A 6,338-nucleotide genomic window follows, 5' to 3' on the forward strand; every position below is an offset into this window, starting at 1 on the left:
CCCATGCTTGGAGATCTCTGCATTTCATAGGATTTGGCTCCTTGACCATCAGTCTGTTACAAAGATGCCATACGAGCCTTTAAAGATCTCATAACTTTTTTTTTAGAAATTATTTCTGTCTGTGAAGCAAGTTTTGAATTGTAGGTTCTGAAGGCAGTGGCTAGGCATAAAGAACAAGCTCCCTTTTGTGGCAGGGTGCTGGATTAGCATATGCAAGAGCTGGGAGAAGCTAGAGCACTGTTGGATGGAAATGTTTCACTTACTGAAGATACTGATGGACCATAAATATTCTGCTACTTTGTATTAGTGTCACTTTCTCTGTAGCATTAGAGGCGGAACAACTTCAATTTTGCAAGTGTTAAAGAATGCAAACTTGGTGAAACTAACGTTTTATGGAAACCCTAGAATTTCTTGACATGTTCTCTCTATTATTAGGGCTTATAAATGCAAGAAGATTGATTTTAACTAATGCTTAGGTCAGCTGTTGCCTTTTTTTTAACTTGTAACCTCTATAGCCAAAATCAGCTTTTTGAAGAGACAGCAAAATGTGTACCAACATATAATCAGATTTGTCTTACTCTTGAGGAAGCTTTGAAATATCAACAACTTGTACTGATAAGTAAATTTCTTATGTATAAGATCAGTTGCCTAAATGTACATGAATCAAAGAAAGAAGTTTTAGATTAGTATTTATAGAGTTAAAAGTAATTTCTACATGCCTAAAATATTTTCATCCTGGCCATTACAATACATACAGGGAAAGACATTACAAGGGATTCAGTGGAAAAAAAAGTAATCAAATTTGATGTGTACTTAAAAATGGCTTTTTTAAATCCATTTTGTTCTCTCAAAGAATCAGTATATAGAAATGTAGTAGTTTAATGCATAGTTTACATTTACTCTTGTTTGTGTGTGTAAGTTACCTTCATTTAAGCATGTAGTATTTTTCCATGGATAGCAGTGTACAGTTCCCTTTGGACATGATGGAGATTTGATAAAAGAATCAGAAGACCTGGTATATGAAAATCCCTGCCAGAAATTTTCCTGTATTAATATTGTATGTCTTTCAGCATTTTGCTTTTGCAAGGCTTCATGTTCAACAGAAGAATGTACTTTGTAGAAGGAAAGCTTGTGTCTGCCGTGGACTGACTGACCCTCCAGTGCTGATGGAAGAGATTAGTAATGGTTACTTGTCAGGCAATGTCTGCTCTGCCGTGAGTACGGTTTAAGTGCTTCATTAATTTGCTTTGTAAAGATTGGCTAAACGTAGCTCAGACTGACTGTTCAGAATGATAAACTGACCCAACTGATTTTTGTCCCTAATGAGGTAGTTGGCACATACAAACCTCTCTGTTAGTCTGTGGCAGACATGACTCTTTTCTCTCTTGAAGGTGGACACAAGGAGGAAGCTGGAAGTGCATTTATATTTGACTTCAGGTTGAATCTTTATTGATGGTAACATCAACTCTCTTACGATTGTAATTTCAGGTTTCTACCAAGTATGTTTATAGCTTACAGATATTTCAATCTTCCATGTAATGAAGAATGCAATTTTTCTACTGTATGTAATATTTGATAGATACTGTTTAGATGGTAGTTTGAAAAGTAGAACATTAATGAAGAATATTAATGAAGCAGGCATGCTCACATTTTGTATTTCAAATTTGTGTTTAAGGTATTTGGATTGTATTGATTTCTTTGTGTGTTTAAATAACTTCTCAGATGAAAAACACAAGGCGATGCTTCGTTAATGAAAGTAGGTAAACTTCTGTTTCTGCCTTCTTCCATGAAATGTGCTCTAATGGTCACAGCTCTGTTCTTCATACTTCTCATTTAACATTTAGCTGCTGAATGAATGCAGTGACTAACATTTTATTGTGATGACTATTCCTGTGTGGTGCTATTTTGTAAACAACATAAGCATGTGTTGCAAGGATGGGATATTCAGAAGGTTCTGAATGTTGGCCTGATTCTGCTTTTGTTTACTTCAAAGAAGCAGGGTCTTACTTAACTTGAGTGCTTGTGAACTGGCTGTCTAAATCGGGATTTATCATATTTACATCTTCAGAAGTGTTCTTATGCCACAAAGCAAGAAGCAATTAAGATTCCAAATCTGATGTTGTTGCTTCTAGAACACAACTATCTTAAAGCAAATACTTGAGAAAGTCTTTGCTAAACTAAATTGTGGAAGTCTAACAGTTTGTTTATGTTTAAGTTCCTTAAACAACAACCACAGACTCTACTACTTGCATGTGGCAATTTAAATAATGCACTTAGCAGCCAGTCTGTCTGTATATATGATTTTTTTCCCCCGAATAATGTTGTATGTTATTGAACTTGCAAATGTTTTTTTTTTTATGAATTTGTAAACATTGTCTGAAGAATTCCAAGTTTTGTCTCTACTTGTAACAGGTTGTTTGAACAAAAGTAGTAGATACATTCCTTTGAGACTACTTGGGTACTTTTTACCGGATTTGAAGCTATAGTGCATCTCTCACACATACATTTTCCTGAGAGGATAGAATTGTAGCATTTAGTGGGGACTCGCTGAATGGCGAGTTAAACTGGTCACTCACTAAAATGTTAAATTGGTCAGTTCCCCCTACCTTAAGCTAGTGTAAGAGACACTTTATTTTCCCTTGTTTTATTAACTTTCTTCTTTTTATTTTGAGGACTGTGCCACCCAAATAAACAAACATCAAGTGTTCTTGAAGTCTCTCAGAAAGTCTCCTTTTGTAGCTACAGGATCTTGTTTTTCCCAGTTTGGCTTACTAGAATAAGTTACTGGAGGGGAAAAAAAATGTTTGCTTTCTATATGCCTGCCAAAAAGTCAGGACCTTTTCTGCCTATTTTTAAAATGCTTTCATTGTTTCAGTAATGGAAAAAAAAGCACAAGATCTTTGATGGTTATGGAAAACCATAAAACAGTATTCATCAAGAAAGGTGCTTTATCTCTTGGAAAGTGCCACACCAAATTTTATTGTATGAATTAGGAGCTCAAAATAAGAAACTTCTTTTATGGTTTCATTACAATTATAAGTAGATGGGCCAAATTCAGTTGTAGCATAATTCTCCTGAACTAAGTTTTGTTGAGTCTTTCACCAGTAGTACTCTACCTCTAAACTAGAATCTGGGAAAAAAAAAAAAAAAAAAAAAAAAGAAAAGAAAAAGAAAAGAACAATTAGGCATTGATTTGTGTTTCTGCTTCTCACCATTTTCTGTGAAGACCAGTGGGTAGTTAAATTGGTACAGTTAATGTTTTCTACAAGTGTTTAAATTTCTGAACTCTTTGTTTCTTATATATTTTGTTTGTACCTATGAGTTTTGACTTAAATAAATTATTTGTATGTTTACTGAAAATGTTAATTCGTACTTTATCCTGACTCATACATCTACTAGTCGTGTTACAATTGGAGGCCTCTTTTGCAGACTGTTCAGAAATACAAAGTCATGGTGACAAGGTAAGCATTGGCACTTGTGACTGGGTACAGCTGAGGCGTGTAGTGGCCCAATGTGTTGAAAACAGTGAGCGTTGAGGTAGGGTGTTTTGAATTTATACCCAATTTGCTAGTAGATGTCACAGAAATTGGGATTCATTACTTGCAGTCCTTTATTTCTCTTTCATGTTAAAATTCCTACTGTCTTTGAATTAAAAGATGTGGCAGTATTCTGTGCAGAGTGTTCTAGAAAGAGAATTAAGGCTATAAGCTTATTGAGAGAGAGACAATTGCAAAGTATCTTGTTCCCTTTCATGCTAATTTTGTTTGGATGGATGCCTGCTCTTTACTTAAATGCAATGAAGACTGCCTAACTGTCTTTCAGGCTTCAGTAGAAAACAGTTCAGTCCAAGAGCTCAGACATGAAGCCAAGTCATGTTTTCCTGCAGAACAATCACCCCGGTGGTAAAATCTGAAAATAACTTTGCTTAACTCTCATTTCAAGCATAGAGATTAGCAGGTGTTTTTAGTACACATTTCCACTTCATTACACTGAAGAAATTAGCTGAGGGTTTTAAGCAAGACTCTTCTTGTTCTTTTGTGAAGATATTTGAAAGATAGAAATGGGCATAGCTGAGGTGACTTAATTTCAATCCTTAATAAGAGAGCAGCGATATTTTCTCATGGAGTAGGGTTAAGCCTTAAAGCCATACTATGGAATCTAAATACTGTGTGTAGTAGGGCAATATCCATAACGCTTTAGGAGCTTAGGCTGAAGGTCACTCTAAAAACTCTGGTTTTTAGATTCATATCAGTGAGAACATTCAAATTTTCAGCTAGAGCTGAAAATTAAAGGGATAAATAATGTATATCTAGTGGGTAGACAAAGTTATGATCAAATAGGAATAGTTTCTTTGAATTATATCACCTGACATGCCTCACACAGGCTTTTTTTTTTGGTGTGTGTGTATGACAGTGTGGCTTTAAAAACTGTTAATTTTATATAACAGTATGTCCAAGGTGGGGTATTTTTCCCCTTCGCTTAGATGTTATGGTTTAAAAGCTCCTTTTTTTCCTCTACTCTAAGGTTGCAAATCACTTTGTCCAAGCATGGCTTGCATCAGCACATCATTGCTTTCAAAGTATGGTACTGCACATATTGCCTGCTTTTTTCTGATCTTTACAAGATGACATTGACCAAGGGACGAAATGGCATAAAATTGTGTACAGGATGTCCTAATGAAACCAGTCATAGCCTTTGACTTGCACAACACTCTAATTTGTGAAAAGTGGGAAGCCTGGATCATGAAGGATGACCTGGAAAATGTAAAATCCAGCATTATGTTGAAATTGTTCATTGGCTGGACTGAAAGTTTTATTGCTTTCATTACAAAAAATTAACCATTACAGAAACCTAAACAATTCTCATACAATATAGGGTTGTGAGGAGCAACAATCTAGCAGCCAGGGCCATTCTGGTAGCATTGTGCTGCTTGAATGCAGTTCAGCAGTCTTTGTGTTGCCTTTTCCTGTCAATCTTTCCTGTCAAGAGAATTCCAGCTGATACAACAGTGCCTTGACACCATGCAGCATGAATTTCTGTTGTGGGAAGTGCAGGGAAAATGAGCTGAAGAGGTTACTGCCCAAGTGTGAAGAGGCAGTGGGACCTGAGGAGAAACAGGAACTGATGAGAACCATTATGGCCTGAACTCTTTCCTCCCCTCATTAGCTCCTACAACTCCTTCAGCCTGAAGTTAAAGGTCAATGTGTTCAATGTGTGTGCTGTTGTAGCCCACGTTGTTTCAGGATCCACTCTACAGCTATCTTGTAGTGCTGAGCTCTCCAACACAGAGTTCATTCACTTGTCCTCTCCTCATTGCTGATACATTACTGAATATACTGTGTATTATTGGTGAGAGGAGGACAGTAGGGTCAAGGGCCCAGCGTAACTTCACCATTCTGCACGTAATGGGGGAGAAAGAAACAAGCAAATACTATTTTCCATGATTTTTCTGTACTCATCACAACATGCTACACCCTTCCAGGAGGGATGTGAGGTGAAGCAAAGTGGAGTGGCAGCTCCTGAAGCTGTAGGTTTCAGGGCCCAATGAAATCTAGCTGCTGCATGTGGAGCAGCCTTTACCAGAGCCCTTGATGTTCAAATAACTGAAAAGCAAACAGCCTTTACAAGGTCCCAAGAGCATGGGGGCAGATGTTCGGGGATCAATATATGGCCTGTTAGGCACAAGGACTTACCACTTCAGAGATTACAAAAGCACATTTGATTTATTGTTAGGCCTTCATCAAGGCTAATTACAGTAACAACCTAAGAATTTATGGATAAAGTGGGTGTGGGGATCCCTCCTCGTCCCTGAGGGATGGTGAACTGTAAAATGAGGCAGAGAATAGCACAGGAGTATTTATTTCTTCTGAGAAGAGCCCAGATGGTTGTGGTGGTTTCATCTTCCATCCCCTCACCCCTAACATCACTTCAGTTATATTACAGAGAGAGGCTCATGCCTAACATTTAATGCACTAATTAGATAGTTTTGCCTCAGGCCTCACTTTAACCTGAGGAGTCTGTAGGAGATTTAGAAGCACAGTGTGGCTCAGGAAAGAGAGGTGAACAGGTAATGAGACAGCTATAAATGTGGTAGATAATATAAAGGGAAAAAAATACAAAGGATCTTTCAAGATACGATATTTTTTAGCATTTGTTTCTACAGCAAGATAAGTTTCCATATCCTTGAATGGTAGCATATTGTACTAATAAAAGTTGGTGTCTGTTGTGGCTTTGTTTTCCATCTCTACCACATAATCACTGCTGCAATGTGTGGAAAGGAAAAGTAGCAGCCATGTCCCTTAACTCATTCCAAATAGCTATGGCTAATGTGGCAGCAT

Source organism: Aythya fuligula, chromosome 1, assembly GCF_009819795.1.
Source record: "Aythya fuligula isolate bAytFul2 chromosome 1, bAytFul2.pri, whole genome shotgun sequence".
In the NCBI taxonomy this organism is placed as follows: domain Eukaryota; kingdom Metazoa; phylum Chordata; class Aves; order Anseriformes; family Anatidae; genus Aythya; species Aythya fuligula.